This window comes from Macaca nemestrina, chromosome X, assembly GCF_043159975.1.
Source record: "Macaca nemestrina isolate mMacNem1 chromosome X, mMacNem.hap1, whole genome shotgun sequence".
NCBI lineage: Eukaryota > Metazoa > Chordata > Mammalia > Primates > Cercopithecidae > Macaca > Macaca nemestrina.
Window position 1 is genome coordinate 693,369 of NC_092145.1, and position 21,680 is coordinate 715,048.

Genomic DNA, 21,680 nt, shown 5'->3' on the forward strand with positions numbered 1-21,680 from the left:
TAACCATGACTCTGACTTTTTCTGGTCAGCAGCTTTGTGAGATAATGTCTCTGTTCCTGGAGAGAAAAGTATATGGGAACTCTATTCTTCACCACTTTCCCCCACCTCAATGCCTTCCAAAAAATTTTTTTGTTTTTGAAAAGTAGGTAATGTTTCTACAGAAAAACATTGAAATATCAGACACACATGCAAATTTGGTTCAACTTCACTGATCCCTATCTATATTAATCATTATTAAAACTAATCAAGGACTTACTTCAAACTTTAGGAAATAGTTCTCCAAATTATCACTAATTCTAATCTGGAATAAATCCCTCTAAGAGATATGATTTGACACTTCGGGCCAGGTTTTTCTTTTGGAGCCAAAAGCCTTATCAACTTATCACTCGTGTTTTACTCCCTTAGAGGTACAAACAGAAGATTCCCTTATTTATACTGCTGAATGTATTTCCTTTCTAGTCTTCTCTTAATTAGAAAGTTGTATACCAATTCTTTCTAACTCCTCTATTTCCTTCCTGCCATGGCTACAGCAGCTTTTCCAAGAGTACACTAAGCTTATCAACTCTATAGGTGGTCATTTTCTTATCTCTTGGCAAAAAAAAAAAGAAAGAAAGAAAGAAAGAAAAGAAAAGAAAAGAAAAGAAAAGAAATTTCTTTTGCCAGATCCAAATCTAGCTATTACCTGATCTTAAATATGATTGATCTTTAGTAACCCTTCAGTAGGCCACACTTTTTACAGCTTATCTTTAGATTGCTTTAGTAAAAGCATTTTTTAAAACAGACTTTAAAAGGTTGTAGTTTTTCACCATGGACACTTTTGAAACAAAACAAAACAAAATGTAAAGAAAATATGCATACAGCAGGAAACAACAACTTTAAAAAAATCATTTCACATAGTGTTGTGCTGATAAATGTTCAACTAATTCTCTTTAGAAAGGGGGTAGGTATTTATTATAAATTGTATTGATATAAAAGGTGTATAGCACACAATTTCATAAATGATAATAAAATATACAATACTCTTTATCATAAATTCCGTATAACCAATTCTGGCAGGATGCTTTTGATTTTTGCCAAATACATATCTCCCTAGACAACCTATAGTTGCAATTGATGAACTAGTGTAGTTCTGACATAAATGTTGGTTGATATATTCATTTATGTTAAGTAATAAAAAAAGTAATTCAACAATTATTTTTATATTGGTACTTGGATCATTCATCAACAATGTGAGTGACTTACTTGCTGAATTGGATAATGGTTTTCAAATACCAGAAAAATATTGCCTCATTTTTTGGTGCTATTCACAATAATGGCTACAGACACAACTCACTTTTAAGCTGAATCTGCATTAGTAACATTTTCTCCATTGCTTTCAAGTCTAGAGTTACAAACATAGATCAAGCCGTAGTTTGTAGCATCTACCAATTTCTGTTGCGTAGATACTCTCACAATGGCTGATTTCAATCCATGTCGAGTTGGGAAGACATGCCCAGTAGCATACAGATAAAATCGACGTAAATAACCTCAAGAGCACAGGTAACATTCAAATGTCAAAAAATAATTAGAAGGTGATAAATTTTGAATATTTATTACCTTTGCTTTTAAAATAATTTAATTGTAAATTTTTATAATTTAATTTTGAATGATGACTGTGTTTAACAACCATCTTGCAGAATTTCTAGAAATTTAACAATTGGTTCTCACAAGCTGATACAAGCCAGCTCTAGTGCACCACTGGCTCATATTTTGGGAAGCCAGAGTTTAATGACTTCAGCGAATAGTACCTGCAAATGTCACACTAATGTGCTCTGCAGAGAAGGAAGAAAATGATATGATATGCAATCGGAGTTCCCTGGAAGAAGAGGGTGATATCCTTAGCAACTTCCATAACTCAGAGGACCAAGAGCTGACTTAAATTTGTACAGCTGGGAACCCACAACTCTCACTCCATGTTTGCTCTGTGCAGGTAACAGGTTCTGTCCCAATCTCCACAAGCCTCTGAAATTACTCCGAAGAGCTGCAAATCCTGAGGCTGGGGGAATGTGTCTCCTTTTTCCTGAGCCTGGTCACTGGGGTCATTTCCTCTCAGGAAGCCCACTGGGAAAGAGCCCAAGGCCTTCAGAGAGATGCCAAGCATTTCAGGATGTTCTGAGACAGCCTCTGCTCGACCTTCTGATTCAGTTTCTAATCCTGACTTCTGAGAGCAGAAAGTGCAGTTTCCCCTAGGTGCTTTGGAACTCCCCTGGAGGGCTCTCAATTGTGATAGTGCTCCTGCATGCTAAGCTGTCCCAGCCTCTTGGGGCTATTTCCTAGTAAGTCAGAATACATGTTTCTTCTATTTCCAGACATGCCAATGGGCCTCCATACTCACTACCCTGGGTTGCTGAATGTGCTGGTGGTGTTCTCACTGTGTATTGTTATTGTATCTTCCGTGTTTTTGTTCTGTTTATACAAGAGAGGACAAGGTAGGATTTTCCTAGACAAGGTAAAATGTGGCAATGTGATTTCCTTTTTCCTGGGACTGACGTTATTTATCCAAGGTGATGTGGAGAGGTCCTTTGTTCCAGGCAACTAACCCTTCTGCAACCTGACCCCACCACCTCATCAGCCAGAATGATGGCCCTGGGGACTCCCAGACATTACCCTGCTTTATTTCCAGAATCCATTCCTAGGCTTGCCACTGCGTAATAGGCCCTAGAACCTGGGTTCTAGTTTAACCCTGTCATTAACAGGCTGTGCCTCATTAGACAAGTGTCTTCACCTATCTAGCTCAGTGTCCTCACATGTGAAATGTGAGCTTTGGACTAGAGGATCTCCAGACTCACTTCTAGTGCTAATACATTTTGACTACGACCTCTGGTGAGTCATCAGGGCACTAGTATTAATTCTGCATCCCATGGTTGTCACTAAATCCCACTGGGTCCTCCGGGTTCCTTCCGTAACTATGCAGTTCTCAATTTAGAAAACCTGATCTTGGGCCCCAAGGTGAGTAATTACACCCCTCCAAATACCTCTGCCCCTATGTCCACCCAAGCTCTTCCTTTCCCACCAAACCCAATAAAAAGCATGGATGTAAAAAGGTTTGAACTCTGCTTTCATGTTCCTGAATCTTCTTTGGGCCGGACTCCTCAGGCTACACGAAGACCTTCAGTATAAGCCATGGTAAATTCCCAGTCACAAGGTTTCCTGGATAATAATTGGGAGAGATGGTGCATTCAGCATAATGGTTAAGGCTAAGAGCATGTACTTTGCAGTCAAGCTTGATTATTTATTGGCTATGGGATATTAGGTTAGTTACTTTAACAGTGTCTCAGTTTTCTCCATTGTAAAATAACCATAATAATGGGGCTTTGGGCACATATTATTAAGTAGATTGAATGGAATTACACATATAACATACTTGATACTGTGCCTAGTACCTAGTAAGCCCTCAATAAATTTCAGCTACTGTCCTGATAATTGAAAGGCATGGATATGGCACAGAATAAGAAACTCAGGGGTTTGAGACATGAGCCATAACATGTCATGATAAAGGCCTCATGATGGGGAGAAATCACACAGCCTCCTGATAGCATGGGAGATCTGCAGGATCCCTCAGATAGACATCTGTTTTAAATCCCTCACAGCCTCCTGGGGAGGAAGAAGGGCTATTCTTCACATATATAGATAAGAGAGGGCATTCAGTCTGGCTCAGGACCAAAGCTCCTAAAACATTGGAGCCCCATGATATTGCACAGCTCACTGGGCCTGCTATTTGTGGATATGTTGAAATGCCTTGAAATATGAAAGCCCAAAAATATGACCAACTCTTTTCAACTTGACTCTAAAATGTCTGATGTCAGTACCAAAGAAAAAGAGAAGCTGAGATGAGTGCCTCTATCAGCCTATAAATTATTAGGGGTAGGGACTTGTTTCTCTTGCCTTTGTTTCTCTGGGCCTCACACTGAGCCTGATACATAGCAGCTTCGTCATTATTTATTGACTGTGTGAATCAATCAAGCAACAAATGTTTGTGGAGCATGTACAATGTGCTCAACATTGAGGTAGTGAAGATAAGTTACACTAGAAGAATTCGATGCAGTGTATAACTGGAGATAATAAATCTAGTTAAGAAACTAAGACACTCACATGAAAAACCACCTAGCTGGGCAAGACAGTCAATGCTAAGTGCCAGAGACACTAAGTGTAGTGGGAATCCACCTTGCATGGAAGGCCTGCTTTTGCCCACACATTGGAAAAAATTATGGATTTGAAGCCAAGAAACCTTGGAAGTCATCTCTCTTAGGGCCTCCATTTCCTCTTCCTAAAGAGGATTTTGGAATTGCTAATCTCTAAAAAAATTCATCACCTTTCACATATTGTAGTCTCTGTTTACAGATGATGGCTCAAAAATAACGGTGTGTGGGCACATTATAGTTTCAAGAAAGCCAAGCCAGCAGAGACCAGAATATTTGATGAAATTTCCCATGCCAAGGTGAGCTTATGTTACTCAGGGATCACCCTCCCCGCCCAAGACAAGAAATCCTAGGCAACCATTGCTCTTGCTGTTGCCTAGAGAGCAGCTACAGCAATTACATGGTGGGAGTCTGGAGACTCTGCTCAGGAAATCCATTTTGGCAAAATGATGCCACCCAAAGGATTATAAATCATGCTGCTATAAAGACACATGCACATGTATGTTCATTGCGGCACTATTCACAATAGCAAAGACTTGGAATCAACCCAAATGTCCATCAGTGACAGACTGGATTAAGAAAATGTGGCACATATACACCATGGAATACTATGCAGCCATAAAAAAGGATGAGTTCGTGTCCTTTGTAGGGACATGGATGCAGCTGGAAACCATCATTCTCAGCAAACTATCGCAAGAACAGAAAACCACCGCATGTTCTCACTCATAGGTGGGAATTGAATAATGAGATCACTTGGACACAGGAAGGGGTCATCACACACCAGGTCCTATTGTGGGGAGTGGGGGAGGGGATAGCATTAGGAGACATACCTAATGTAAATGACGAGTTACTGGGTGCAGCACAGCAACATGGCACAAGTATACATATGTAACAAACCTGCACGTTGTGCACGTGTACCCTAGAACTTAAAGTATAATAATAATAATAATAATAAATAAACTTAAAATGAAAAAAAATGATGCCACCAGCCTTGCTATGAGAACAGGAAGGAAGTAAATTGTCACTCCATTTTTCTCATTATCTAACACCTGAAGCTTCGTCAGTCCTCCTAAAACAAATGTTCAGGTATCAGGGGGCTCAGCACATCAGTTGAAGACTGAAAGAAGAAACCTTGTAAAGTCTTCTAGAATACAATACTCTGAGACAGTGGACACCTGGATCATGACACTCTCCCATACACTTCAGCTATACTCCCTCACATTACCACTGCCTACTTCCACTTCTTTGTTCAACCTATTCTTCCTGCCTGTAATGCCAAACTTCTTCTATCCACTATACATCTACTATTTGAAATCTTCTTTATCATTTAGTACTTGCAAGCTTCCTTTACTAAATTAATCGTTCTCTTCTTTGAGTTCCCATGGTGCTTTGTACTTCCCTCTCTGCGTATATGTTTATCTGGAGCATCCTTTCTCACTCTGTTAACTCTGTCTATTTTTAAATATTATCATTAAACTTAAGTATCAGTTCTCTGGTAAGTCATCCTTGAAATCTCCAGACTGGGTTAGCCATTTCTCCAATACTAATTACAGTTGGGTTTGTCGAATGAATAAACAAATGAATGAATAAAAGGATGGCTGAATAAATATAAGAAGCAGTTGAGGCTTAACAACACAAGTTTATAAAGGTCTGTACCAGGTCTGCACAGTTCTGTGTCTTTCTATGATGATGAAAATGTTACAATTAGGCTTTCTTCTATGAGAGACCAACAGTACACAAAAGATGGCTATGTTGCAAAACTCCATTATAACACTGATCCTGCCTCCACTGATTGCCTATCTTTGCCAAGGCGCTTAGCAACAACAACCCAAATGTACCTGATGTTCTGGGGATGGAGTGGAAGGACTACTGGTCCTTAGGCCTTGCTGGGTATGAACAATGGGTTGAGGTGCCATTAGAGAAGAAGCTCCCAATGGAGTTGGAACCTATGAATTTTAAAAGAAAATAAACAGTTAAAAATTAATTAGTATTTAATTGCTCTCCTAACATAATAGTACCATGAGAACAAGTAGCCCCCTAAAGTAAATATTATATTAATATTTAATAAGCATCACCTGAAAGGAATGCGAAATGCCAGATGCAAAGAAAAAGAGGAAAATGTATTTGTGAAGGGGCTGCTAGTGATAAAGTATGACAGACCAAAGAGTGTGGAAAACCTAAAGAACAGTTATTGAAAAGCAGGGATGAATTAGCCACAAAGTAAGGCCTACAAAGGACTCTTTACAAGACAGAACTCCAACATCTCAAGGCCAATAATACTCATAGGAAAAAGAAAGGAAGTTTGTAGGTGGACATGGAACGTGTTAAATATATACTGGTATGTATGTATCTTTCATGAAATACTTTAGTATGAACATATGACTTGATATGGCGATCTACAGGTTAAATGTGAAGGATGTATAGAAATTTGCCAGATGAAAGTAGTGAAGAAAGGGCAAGCACATCAAGTCAAGGAGGTAGGTGGAACTAGAAAGGCATGTGACATCTCTTTAGTTTGTTTTACTTTTCTAGTTACTTTATGAGCTCACATTTTAAATTATATTCAAAAGATGAAAGAATGGCAATTAATGAAGAACAAACTAAGGAGGTTGCACAGACCCATTAATATAAGACTGTGACCATCTCCCTCCACTGTTTAAAACCATTAAATGGACCCTCATTGACTATACATAGTGTGTAAACTCCTTGGCATGGCTTACCAAACCTACTTCTTTCTCATCTTGATCTTTTCCCTCACTTCTCCCTCACTTATTGAGGAAATATGGGCTTACTTAAGAACAACTGGGTAAATTAGAAACTGTTCGAATGACTCATAACCAAAGGCTAAGGATTAATGTGTTGACCTGCTGGGAGGCTTCTGGTGATACGCTGCAGGGTTATATTCTTAATCTTCTTGTTCATCTTTATCTATCAATGAAAATGTTGTAGAGGACATGTTCACTGAGCACGTGAATAACATACCCATTGGAAAGGATAATGAATACATTAAATATAATCAGAAACATTAATTTTCTTGACAGACTAGAGATAGGGTCCCAAATGAATAAGATGAAGGTTAACAGAGTCTTGCACTTGGATCTTAAAAAAATACCCACATATATATATAGAATGGGTGAGAAGTGAAAATGAAGTTAAAAGAATTTTAGTTGATAGTAACATTTAAGTTTTCCAGTCCTTCCTCCTGTCTTAGCCCCATCCCAGCAATTTGGAAGCAGTTCCTAGCTATCTGCAGTGTGCAGGGATGCCACTTCTGCAGTATCAAACAAAGGGCCTAAGTGAGCAAGGTACCTCTTGCCTTACAAACCAGTGCTGCCTAGAAATCCTTGAAATTGCTCTTGCCTGAGGATGAAGATCTTGGTCCACTTCTGTGATGTTATCAGATAGTACACTCTGGAATAGCCCCATGTGGTGACTAGACCGAGCACCTAGTCCTTTTAGGAAACCTAGGTGAATATGCCTCCTTCAATTCACCTGGGTCCACAGTTATTCATGCCAGAGGAGTGGGAGTCTCATTCTGTAGTCAAGTCAATGCTAGGGTCTACTTTATACCTGATTCCTGTCAGCTTCTCTCCCTGGGAAATGGGCCCTGTTCTGTTCACCATTATTTGGAAAGAATCTGAAATAACCTGGCTCTTTACGTAGCCCTTCATAGTTTTCTCTGCAACCCATACTTTTTGCCTCAAGCCCTGTTATACTAATAAATAGACTTTGGTTACTGATGCCTAACCTGGAATCTACCACACTCCTTTGGCACTTGGACCCTGACCTGTGGAGTATCTCAGTTCTTCTCCTTCTACCTTAAATTCCTACTAAGTCTATTTTTTCTGGGCTTGGGTTCACTCATAGTTCTAGCATATATGCACACCTAGTGTCATATTATACTCTAATCCTCTTCTGGAAATTAACTGGCACATACAGTATATTATTATAGAGGATGTAGAGAAGTCCACAAACAGGACTCAAAAGAGATATGAGGTAGGAGGAAAACCAGGAGAAAATGGTGTTTCTAACTCTAGGAAGGGAGAGTGTTTCCTCCTCTCTCACTGGCCACTCCTGTTCTACCTCTTTTGCAGGTTCCTTCTCATTTCCCTGCCCCAATGACAGATGACCCTTGGGCTCAGTCTCCAGTCACCCCTAGGTGATTTCATCCATTCTTTCTCTCAGCACATTCTTACTTCAAGGCATTTGCACTGATTATTCCCTCTCCTGGAATGCTCTTCCACTTGACTTGCTCCTTCTCCTCTTTAAAATTTCTACTCAAGGCTGGGCGCGGTGGCTCACACCTGTAATCCTGCACTTTGGGAGGCTGAGGCAGGCGGATCACAAGGTCAGGAAATCGAGACCATCCTGGCTAACATGGTGAAACCCTGTCTCTATTAAAAGTATAAAAAAAATTAGCCGGGCATGGTGGCAGGTGCCTGTAGTCCCAGCTACTCGGGAGGCTGAGGCAGGAGAATGGCGTGAACTCGAGACGCGGAGCTTGCAGTAAGCCGAGATCGCGCCACTGCACTCCAGCCTGGGTGACAGAGCAACACTCTGTCTCAAAAAAAAAAAAAAAAAAAAAAAAAAAAATCTACTCAAGACTGAGTCACCTTTTCAATAGAGTTCCCACAGATCAGCCTATTTAAAATGGAAACCTACTCCAATACCCTTAATTCTTCTTCCCTGCTGCAATTTTCTCCATAGTACTTGTCACCTTGTTTATTTATTTCTTCCCCCCACTAGAATGTACATCCCGCAGAGACATAGGTTTTTCTTTCTTTTAATTACTTCCATATTTCTAGAATCAGAATATGTGCTAGTTGAGTGATAGGAGAGAAGGACTGAGTAAGACAAGGACAGAGAAGTAGCTATTCGATTAGGTCACATGAAAGTCATTAGAGACCTTTATGTTAGCAGTTTAGTGGAACAGTGAGGATAGAAGTCACATTAAAGTGAGTTGAAAAGTGAACTGGGGAGACAACCTCAATGTCCTTTAATACAAACATGGGTTGTTTCTGCCTTACTTCAAGAATATATACTGAGTAGCCCTATGCCTAGAAAGAACTAAGCAAGGCAAGAGTGTCAGGAGATGGGAGCAGAGAGGCAGCATGGAGGATCTTGGCTTTTGCTCTGGGAGAAATGGGGGCAATTGCAATGAAGTTGGTTGATCTGACTTACACTGTAAGCCAATCACTCTGGCTGCAGTGTGAAGAAAATTGTAGGGAGCAAGGGCAGAAGCAGGGAGCCCAGGTAGAAGGCTACTGCAGTGAACCAGGTGAGAGAAAATGGATTAGGAAAAAGTTAGGATGCATTCTGAAAATAGAGGCCATTGCATTTGCTCATGAATTGTATGTGGAGTGAGAGAAAGATGTATTAAGGAGGATTCCAAGGCTTTTGGCCTGAGCAACTGGAAGGATGGAGATGTCATCAGCTGTGATTGGGAAGGCTGCAAGTAGAACAGCTTTGGGGAGATCAAGGGTACAGTTTTGGACACGTGCAATTTGAGATGTGTCAGAAACATGGATATTTGTTATCCTCTGCATGTTCCTGTATATTTACCATTTTCTGGAATGGACCAACAGTAAAAACAACATGAGCAAATTGGTGTATGGCTGGAGCAACTAAATGTCTTCAGAGTTTCCATTACCTGTATTGTATTGCATAAAATATATGCAGTGCACTGAAGCTATAAATAGAACTAGTGATTACAAAAATATTTTAACTAAGAAAAATTTTAAACCATGAAAATATTGCCAAATAGGCAGAATATAAATAATAAACTAAAAATGAGTTAAAAGAAGGTTAGAATCAGAAAAATTCCAGATATTCTATCTGTATTAACAATTTCTCCCATTAGAAGTTTTATATGATAACAGCAAAATCAGTTCAAGTTTTTAAACCTGATTGATATAGACTAGAAGTGATCCCGAACAGCAAAATAGCAAATAAAACAAAACAAAATGAAACAACAATAAAATCCTTGCAGAAGGGGAAAAAAACCAGCAGCAAACAGTAGTTCATAACTCTTGGGATAAACCAAGAATGTAACCTAAACTAAATTATATTAATACTTGAATCTCTATTATGTGAATGTTGGTAATTCCTATTTTGGATTATCTATTAATTCTGAAACAGCTTTCTCTTGACTATTCCACTTCTGTACATCTCTTTTTATCCCCATTTCCAGGGTTCTTTTCTCTATTCCTGTTAGCCATCTCACAAGGCATGTGCTTATTATTTCTCAGACAGCTGCCATTTTTTCCAATGCAAGAAAAGAATGTGGATGGATTACTTTCCATTTAAAAATAACTGTATAATTTTTTTTTCTGTTAGTAGTTGTAACCATATATCCAACTCTTGATATCTTAAAAGAGGCTTTTCTGGCCAGGTGCGGTGGCTCACACCTGTAATTCTAGCACTTTGGGAGGCTGAGGCGGGCGGATCACCTGAGGTCAGGAGTTCGAGACCAGCCTGGCCAACATGGCAAAACCCCATCTCTATGAAAAATGCAAAAATTAGCCAGGCATGGTGGCAAACGCCTATAATCCCAGCTACCTGGGAGGCTGAGGCAAGAGATTCACTTGAACTCGGGGGGTGGAGATTGCAGTGAACCGAGATTGTGCCACTTCACTTCAGCCTGGGCAACAGAGTGAAACTCCATCTCAAAAAAAAAATTAATTGTTTTCAAAACCCTTCCTTATGGTTCTCTAGCAAACAGCTGCACAAGATAAACAAAGTGAATAATCATACAGTATAGATGCTCTGTGCAGAGCCTAAATAAAACAAGCTACAAAATTGACAAATTCCTTCACAAACCATTTCTAACATAATGCATAATCCATGTGTTACACCACAAGGTCCCATAGCTTTGCAAATCATTCGAATTTGATCTTGATCCCAGGGTGTTTCCAATCTTGTGATATAGTCTTTCCACTATATTACTCAAACTATCCTTGTGTTATATATTTTGTATACTATGTCCTCTTTGACTACTCAAGCAAGGTATAGCATGATAAATTGGAGAAATTTAATTGCAATTGGGTGTAATTGATTCAAAATTTTCTAATAATCTCATATGAATTATATAAAAAGAAAGAGCGTTTTTTCTTCCTATACATAGGCATTTGCTAGGGAGTCACTGGAGGTAGAACCTTGACAAAACGTGTCAGTGACCATATAGTAAATTTTCTACTAGTATTTAATAAGCAATATTAAAAGATACAGAAAATATTCTGCTGTATGTTTAACACTGAGAACAAATTCATAGTGAACTTTCTATAGCCAAGACAGTGATCATTCCTTAAGCAATTATCCTTCCTTAAGAGGTTTAAAGACATCTAATTATTGCTATGTTGTTTTAGAAGGCAGAGCAGAGTTCACAATAGCTCAAATTTCCTGAGGAACAGGAATTTGCTTGGAAAACATTCCACATCAGAGAGTAATGTGAACTTAGCTAAGAAAGAAAGAGTTGTGACTCTTTTCTGTACTGCATAAACAAAACAATAACAATAGACAAAAATAAAGAAACATTTGAACCATAATTGCATTACCTGCAACAACTAAAACTTTCTCAGTTTTTCAGTGTTCACTTCCAGTCTTCGTTTATAACATGTTTTAGATGTATACAATAATGTGAAAAATGATAAGTTGGCTTTCAACACAGCAGATGACAAGCGGAGTAATACCAGTCATAACTTTAATCCCTGTCTTAGTTTCTTTGTCCATTACTAGGTGATACAACATGAGACACAGTGACTTCTGACTTTAGAAGTACTCCAGAGAGCTAGTGATCAGCTACAGGGACTCGAATAAAGAGGCAGATATACATTTTTAATATCAGTCTTTCTGATCCTTCCCAAAGTATTCTTACACCCTTGCTTCCAATTCTGCTATAAGAAATTCGTTCATTCTTTATATATATCATGTGAGCTAAAATTGAATGTGCAGCATCACACCCAGCTAATTTTGTATTTTTAGTAGAGACAGGGTTTCGCCATGTTGGTCACACTGGTCTCGAACTCCTGACCTCAGGTGATCCACCCGCCTCAGCCTCCCAAAGTGCTGGGGTTGCAAGTGTGAGCCGCTGCAGCCAGCTGAATAATTTCTGTTCTTGGTGCTGGTGTCCTGTGCATACTGGGCAGTTGCCATTAGACATTGCTATTGAAAGTCTAATATATGAGAGCGTTCCCACTGACATCAGGTTGGTGCCCCTCTGGGACAGAGCTCCCAGAGAAAGGGGCAGGCAGCCATCTTTGCTGTTCTGCAGCCTCCATTGGTGATACCTCCATGTGCAGGAGGGACCCAGGTGACTAGGATCTGGAGTGGACCCCAAGCAAACTGCAGCAGCCCTATGGAAGAGTACCCTGACTGTTAAAAGAAAAACAAACAGGAAGCAACAGCAACAACAGCATCAACAAAAAAGTCCCCATAAAAACCCCATCTAAAGGTCAGCAGCCTCAAAGATCAAAGTTGATAAACTCATTAAGATGAGAAAGAATCAACAAAAAAATGCTGAAAGCTCAAAAAGCCAGAGTGCCTCTTCTCCTCCAAGTGATCACAACACTTCTTCAGCAAGGGCACAGAACTGGGCGGAGGCCAAGATGGATGAATTGACAGAAGTAGGCTTCAGAATGTGGGTAATGATGAACTTCACTGAGCTAAAGAACCATGTTCTAACCCAATGCAAAGAAGCTAAGAACCATGATAAAACATTACAGGAGCTGTTTACCAGAATAACCACGTTAGAGAGGAACATAAACGACCTGATGTGTTATGGGAAGTCAGGGACCCCGAACGGAGGAACCAGCTGGACCCGCAGCAGAGGAACATAAATTGTGAAGATTTCATTTTAATATGGACATTTATCAGTTCCCAAATAATACTTTTATAATTTCTTATGCCTGTCTTTAATTTAATCTCCTAATCCTGTTATCTTTGTAAACTGAGGATGTACATCACCTCAGGACCACTGTAATAATTGTGTTAACTGTACAAATTGATTGTAAAACATGTGTGTTTGAACAATATGAAATCAGTGCACCTTGAAAAAGAACAGAATAACAGCGATTTTTGGGGAACAAGGGAAGACAACCATAAGGTCTGACTGCCTGTGGGGTCAGGCAAAAAGAGTCATATTTTTCTTCTTGTAGACAGCCTATAAATGGACATGCAAGTAGGAGAGATATCGCTAAATTCTTTTCCTAGCAAGGAATATTAATATTAATACCCTGGGAAAGGAATGCATTCCTAGGGGGAGGTCTATAAATGGCCGCTCTGGGAATATCTGTCTTGTGCAGTTGAGATAAGGACTGAGATATGCCCTGGACTCCTGCAGTACCCTCAGGCTTACTAGGATTGGGAAAACTGCCCTGGTAAATTTGTGGTCGGACCGGTTCTCTGTTCTCGAACTCTGTTTTCTGTTGTTTAAGATGTTTATCAAGACAATATGTGCACTGCTGAAAATAGATCCTCATCAGTGGTTCTGCTTTTGCCCTTTGCCTTGTGATCTTTGTTGAACTCTTATCAGTAGTTCTGCTTTTGCCCTTTGCCTTGTGATCTTTGTTAGACCCTTATTAGTAGTTCTGCTTTTTGCCCTTTGAAGCATGTGATCTTTGTACCTACTCCCTGTTCTTACACCCCCTCCCCTTTTGAAACCCTTAATAAAAACTTGCTGGTCTGAGACTCAGGCGGGCATCACGGTCCTACTGATATGTGATGTCACCCCCTCAGGCCCAGCTGTAAAATTCCTCTCTTTGTACTGTCTTTCTTTATTTCTCAGCTCGCCAACACTTATGGAAAGTAGAAAGAATCTACGTTGAAATATTGGGGGCAGGTTCCCCCCATACTGATGGAGTTGAAAAACACAACATGAGAACTTCACAATGCAACCACAAGTACCAATAACCAAATAGACCAAGCAGAGGAAAGAATTTCAGAACTTGAAGACTATCTTGCTGAAATAAGACAGACAGACAAGATTAGAGCAAAAACAATGAAAGGAACAAACAAAAGCTCCAAGAACTATGGGATTATGTAAAAAGACTAAACTAATGAATAACTGTGATACCTGAAAGAGAGGGGGACAATGGAACCAAGTTGAAAAAACATACTTCAAGATATCATCCAACAGAACTACCCCAGCCTAACAAGATAGGCCCAACATTCAAATTCAGGAAATCCAGAGAACCCCAGTAAAATACTCCATGAAAAGATCAACCCCAAGACACATAACCATCTGATTCTCCAAGGTCAAAATGAAGGAAAAAATGTTAAGGGCAGCCAGAGACAAAGGCCAGGTCACCTACAAAGGGAAGCCCATCAGACTAACAGCAGACCTCTTTGCAGAAACCCTACAAGCCACAAGAGATTGGGGGCCAATATTCAACATTCTTAAAGAAAAGCATTTGTGGCCGGGCGCGGTGGCTCAAGCCTGTAATCCCAGCACTTTGGGAGGCTGAGACGGGCGGATCACGAGGTCAGGAGATCAAGACTATCCTGGCTAATACCGTGAAACCCCGTCTCTACTAAAAAAAAATACAAAAAAAACTAGCCGGGCGAGGTGGCAGGCGCCTGTAGTCCCAGCTACTCGGGAGGCTGAGGCAGGAGAATGGCGTAAACCCGGGAGGTGGAGCTTGCAGTGAGCTGAGATCCGGCCACTGCACTCCAGCCTGGGTGACAGAGCGAGACTCCATCTCAAAAAAAAAAAAAAAGAAAAAAAAAAAAGAAAAGCATTTGCAACCCAGAATTTCCTATCTGGCCAAACTAAACTTCATAAGTGAAGGAGAAATAAGATCCTTTTCAGACAAGCAAATACTGAAGGAATTTGTCACTACCAGGCCTGCCTTGCAAGAGCTCCTGAAGGAAGCACTAAATATGGAAAGGAAAAACTGTTAACAGCCACTACAAAAACACACTGAAGTACAAAGACCAATGACACTATGAAGCAATGACATAAACAAGTCTGTGAAATAACCAGCTAGCATCATGATGACAGAATCAAATTCACACCTAAAAATATTAACTTTAAACGTAAATGAGCTAAATGCCCCGATTAAAAGACACAGAACGGCAAGCTGGATAAACAGTCAAGAGCCAGTGGTGTGCTGTATTCAAGAGAACCATCTCATGTGCAAAGGCACATATAAGCTCAAAATAAAGGGATGGAAGAAAACTTACCAAGCAATGGAAAGCAGTAAAAAGCAGGGGTTGCATTTTATTTTATTTTTTTGATATGGAGTCTCACTCTGTCGCCCAGGCTGGAGTGCAGTGGCGTGATCTTGGCTCACTGCAAGCTCTGCCTCCTAGGTTCACACCATTCTCCTGCCTCAGCCTCCAGAGTAGTTGGAACTGCAGGCACCCACCACCATGCCTGGCTAATTTTTTGTATTTTTAGTAGAGACGGGGTTTCACAATGTTAGCCAGGATGGTCTCAATCTCTTGACCTCGTGATCCGCCCGCCTCAGCCTCCCAAAGTGTTGGGACTACATGCTTGAGCCACCGCGCCTGGCCGCAATTTTTAACAAAACAGACTTTAAACCAACAAACATCAAAAAATACAAAGAAGGACATTATATAATGGTAAAAGGATCAATTCAACAAGAAGAGCTAACTATCCTAAATATATATGCACCCAGTACCAGAGCACCCAGATTCATAAAACAAGTTCTTAGAGACCTACAAAGAGATTTAGATTCCCAGACAATAATAGTGGGAGACTTTATCACCCACTGTCAATATTAGATAGATCATTGAGACAGAAAATTAACAAGGATATTTAGGACTTGAACTCAGCTCTGGATCAAGTGAATCTGATAGATATCTACAGAACTCTCCACCCATAAACAACAGAATACACATTCTTCTCAGTGCCACATGGCACTTACTCTAAAATCAATCACATAACTGGAAGTAAAACAGTCCTCAGCAAAGGCAAAAGAACTGAAATCACAACCAACAGTCTCTCAGATCACAGCACAATCAAATAAGAACTCAAGATTAAGAAACTCACTCAAAACCACAGCAACTACATGGAAACTGAACAATGTGCTCCTCAATGACTCCTGGGCAAATCATGAAATTAAGGTAGAAATCAAGAAGTTCTTTGAAACCAGTGAGAAAAAAGAGACAATGAGCCAGAATATCTGGGACACAGCTAAAGCAGTGTTAAGAGGGAAATTTATAGCACTAAATGCCCACATCAAAAAGCCAGAAAGATCTCAAATTGACACCCTAATATCACAACTAAAAGAACTAGAGAACCAAGAGCAAACAAATCCCAAAGCTAGCAGAAAACAAGAAATAACCAAGGAGCTGGAACTGAAGGAGATAGATACACATACCAAAAAACTTTAGAAAATCAACAAATCCAGGAGCTGTTTTTTCAAAAGTTAATAAAATAGACTACTAGCTAAACTAATAAAGGATAAAAGGGAGAAGAATCAAATAGACACAATAAAAAATGACAAAGGGGATATCACCACTGGCCCCACAGAAATACAAACAACCATCAGAGAATACCTTACAGTATTATTTATAGACATATTATTTGTTATTTATAGACATCTCTATGCAAATAAATGAGAAAATCTAGAAGAAATGGATAAATTCCTAGACACATATACCCTCCCAAGACCGAACCAGGAAGAAGTTAAATTCATGAATAGATCAACAACAAGTTCTGAAATTGAGGCAGTATTAAATAGCCTACCAGCTGAACTCTACCAGAGGTACAAAGAGGAGCTGGTACCATTTCTTCTGAAACTATTGCAAATAATTGAAAAGGAGGGACTTCTCCCTAACTCGTTTTAGGAGGCCAGCATCATCCTGATACCGAAACCTGGCAGAGATACAACAACAAAAAAGAAAACATCAGGCCAACATCCCTGATGAACATCAATGCAAAAATCCTCAGTAAAATACTGGCAAACAGAATCCAGCAGCACATCAAAAAGCATATCCACCACAATCAAGTTCACTTCATCCCCAGGACACAAGCCTGGTTCAACATATACAAATCAATAAATGTAATTCATCACATAAACAGAACTAAAGACAAAAAACACATGATTATCTCAATAGACACAGAAAAGTCTTTTGATAAAATTCAACATCCCTTCATGTTAAAAGCTGAATAAACTAGGTATTGATGGAACATACCTCAAAATAATAAGAGTCATTTATGACAAACCCACAGCCAATATCATACTTTATGGGCAAAAAGCTGGAAGCATTTCCCTTGAAAACCAGCACAAGACAAGGATGCCCTCTCTCAGCACTTCTATTCAACACAGTATTAGAAGTTCTGGCCAGGCCAATCAGGCAAGAGAAAGAAATAAAGCCTATTCAAGTAGGAATAGAGGAAGTCAAACTGTTTCTGTTTATGACATGATCCTATATCTAGAAAACCCCATCATCTCGGCCTAAAAGCTTCATTAAGCTGATAAGCAACTTCAGCAAAGTCTCAGGATACAAAATCAATATGCCAAAATCACAAGTATTCCTATACACCAACAACAGACAAGCAGAGAGCCAAATCATGTGAATAAATTCCCATTTGCAATTGCTACAAAGAGAATAAAATACCCAGGAATACAGCTAACAAGGGAAGTGAAGGACCTCTTCAAGGAGAACTACAAACCACTGTTCAAGGAAGTTAAAGAGGACACAAGCAGATGGAAAAACATTCCATGCTTATGGATAGGAGGAATCAATATCGTGAAAATGGCCATACTGCCCAAAGTGATTTATAGATTTGATGCTATTCCCATTATGCTACCATTGACATTCTTCACAGAATTAGAAAAAACTATTTTAAAATTCGTATGGAATTTAAAAAGAGCCCATATAGCCAAGACAATCCTAAGCAAAAATACAAAGCTGGAGGCATCATACTACCTGACTTCCAACTACAGTACAAGTTTACAGTAACCAAAACAGCATGGTACTGGTACCAAAACAGACACATAGACCAATGGAACAGAATAGAGATCTCAGAAATAAAACTGCACATCCACAACCATCTGATCTTTGACAAACCTGACAAAAACAAGCAATGGGGAAAGGGTTCCCTATTTAATAAATGGTGCTGGGAAAACTGGCGAGCCATATGCAGAAAATTGAAACTGGACCCTTTCTTATACTTTATACAAAAATTAACTCAAAATGGATAAAATACTTAAATATAAAACCCAAAACTATAAAAACCCTAGAAGAAAATCTAGGCAATACCATTCAGGACATAGGCATGGGCAAAGATTTCATGACAAAAATGTCAAAAGCAATTGCAACAAAAGCCAAAATTGACAAATGGGGTCTAATTAAACTTAAGAGCTTCTGCACAGCAAAAGAAACTATCATCAGAATGAACAGACCACCTACAGAATGGGAGAAAATTTTTGCAAGCTATCCATTTGACAAAGGTCTAATATCCAGAATCTACAAGGAACTTAAATTTACAAGAAAAAAACAACCCCATAAAAAACTGTGCAAAGGACATGAACAGACACTTCTCAAAAGAAGACATTTATGTGGAGAACATATAAAAAAAAGCTCACCATCACTGATTGTTAGAGAAATGCAAATCAAAACCACAATGAAATACCATCTCACCCCAGTCAGAGTGCAGATTAAAAAGTCAAGAAACAACAGATGCTGGCAAGGCTGTGGAGAGATAGGAATGCTTTCACGCTGTTTCTGAGAATGCAAATTAGTTCAACCATTGTGGAAGACAGTGTGGTGATTCCTCAAAGACCAAGAACCACAAATACCATTTGACCCAGCAATCCCATTACTGGGTATATACTCAAAGGAATATAAATCATTATGTTATAAAGATACATGCACACGTATGTTCACTGCAGCACTATTCACAATAGCAAAGACATGGAATCAACCCAAATGCCCATCAATAATAGACTGGATAAAGAAAATGTGGTGTATATACACCACAAAATATTATGTGGCCACAAAAAGGAATGAGATCATGTCCTTTGCAGGGACATGGATGGAGCTGGAAGCCATTATCCTCAGCAAACTAATACAGGAACAGAAAACCAAACACCACATGTTCTCACTTATAAGTGGGAGCTGAACAATGAGGACACATGGACACAGAGAGGGGAACAACACATACTGGGGCCTGCAGGAAGTGTTAGGGGAGGGAGAGCATCAGGATAAATGGCTAGTGCATGAGGGGCTTAATACCTAGGTGATGGGTTGATAGGTGCAGCAAACCACCATTGCACACGTTTAGCTATGTAATGAGCCTGCACATCCTGCACACGTATCCCAGAACTTAAAATAAAATAAACATTTAAAACTAAATTTAAAAGTTTTTTCAAAAAAAGAAATGCAGAATCTCAATCTCCATCCCAAACCCGCTTCATTTTAAGAATTCTAGGTGAACCATATGAATTTTAAAGCTTGAGAATAATAAAGGATAGCAAGGTTCTAGAAAATTCTGTCAAGGGAGAACTATACCCAGTGTGTTCTCAATACCAACAGAGCTTCTTAATTGTTGTTAGGGGAAATGGTTATTCTCCTTGCCCTCTTATTTCCATATCCCTCCCTGAGGACTGAGGGGATTTAATTAATGGTTTATGTCTCATATTTTAGTGGGCAGGAGGACTGTGCCACACAATCTCCATCATCATTATCATCATCATCATCATCATCATCATCATCATCATATCACTAAAATTTTTTGAGCACTAACTGTGACCTAGACACTATTCTGAGCATTTTACATGTGTTACCTCATTTAATCCTCATAACAACCTATAAGATGGGTGACATATTAATCCCCATCTTACAGGTAAGAAAACTGAGGCATGGAGAGGTTCTGTACTTTGTCCAAGGTTGCACAGATATTAAGTAGGCTCTACCTGGTTTCCAAGTCAGGCAGTCTGGTGCCAAAGCCTGTACTCTTAACCACTATGCTACAGTATTACATAAAGTCCTCCTAGTCTAAAGCCTACTAGCCAGTAGCATGCATTGTTACTACCTCCTTCTTAAGAGGTTGGCTCATCTTTGCAGAACTTCCTGTTCCTTTGAAGTCTCCATCATCCAGTTCTACAGTTTTCACAAGAGTGACTGGGGGAGTCAGTTCAATTTGAAGTGGTAGGTAGAAGCCCTTGCTATCTTCTCTAATCTAGCTTTACTGCAAAGTTCTACATTTTAGGTCATAAAGCTAGATCTGAATTTTAACTCCCACCTGGCTCCTTTGTGTATTTCTTAAATTTCTGAGAACTCATATCAGGAAACATGATTAATCAAAAATGCTCCTAAACCACTAATTAATACTTTCTTGAAAAAGAAATGTCACAAAGAGAAAAAAATATGGGACATAGAAATAGCTGACAAAGGAATAGTATCCAGAATTTGTAGAGAACTCATAAAGCAATAAGAGAATGACAAATAACCCAACAAAAAACAGGTGAAAACTTAAGTAGGTATTTCATTAAAAAGTGAACTTAGTGGTTAATAAATATACGAAAAGATGCTCAAACAGATGTTTTGTTTTTCCTAGATGAGCAAAAACTGAGGGAATTTGTCACCAACAGACTGGCCTTACAAGAAATGCTCAAGGAAGTCCTGAATCTGGAAGTGAAAAGACAATCAGCATTATGAAAACACACAGAAGTATTAAAACTCATTAGTAGAGCAGATATAAAAAGAAACAAAGAATAATCAACCTTATTACTATAGAAAACCACCAAACCAGAATGACAAGCAGTAAGAAGGGAAGAAAGAAACAAAGGATATACAAAACAACCAGAAGACAACAAAATGACAGGAGTAAGTCCTCATTTATCAATAATAATCTTGATGAAACTGACTTCATCTGTAAAGACACATACAGACTGAAAGTGAAGGGATGGAAAAAAATATTTCACACAAATGGAAAACAAAAGTGAGCAAGAGTAGCTACACTTATATCAGAGAAAACAGACTTTAAGTAAAAAACTGTAAAAAGAGACAAATAAGGTTATTATGAAACTGAACAGGATGTTACGAAAAAGAACAGATCATAAGAATATATTCTTGGAAATTAAAAGCATAACTAATGAAATTAAAACTTTAATGGAAGGATTGAATTACAAGAACACAAACCTTCAATGGATGGGCTAAATTGCAAATTAGACATAGATGGAGACAGAATTCATAAAGCAGAATATAAATTTGGAGATAATATCCAAAATGAAGCACATAGAAGTAAAGAGATAGAATACATGAGAGAAGTCTTAAGAGATAAAAAGGAGAGTGAAAAGACATAAAAGAAGTCTAATTGGCTTGCCAGTGAAGGCACTAGAGCACAAGGAAGAAAGCCAATATTTACAGGTATAACAGCTAAGAATTTTTAGAACTGAGAAAAATCATAATTCTCAGATTCCAGAATCCCCAATAAATTTTAAGCAAGTTAAATCAGTCAATCAATCTATCAATAAACCAATCTACCTGTAGAAATATCAAGATAAACCTACTTATTAAAAAGGCAAAACT

General features: G+C 39.0%; 1 protein-coding gene across 2 annotated transcripts in view; it reads right to left on the reverse strand.

The window, feature by feature from the left end:
- Positions 1-3,045: 3,045 nt before the first annotated feature.
- Positions 3,046-21,680, reverse strand: part of LOC105468363 (phosphatidylinositol-binding clathrin assembly protein-like) — a 61,126-nt gene continuing 42,491 nt past the window's right edge. For both annotated transcript variants that reach the window (XR_011618359.1, XR_003015142.2), the window contains exons 9-10: positions 6,017-6,124; positions 3,046-3,189 (exon numbers count right to left, since the gene is read on the reverse strand). The gene's annotated coding sequence lies outside the window, so the exon portion shown is untranslated. The remainder of the gene's footprint in view (positions 3,190-6,016; positions 6,125-21,680) is intronic.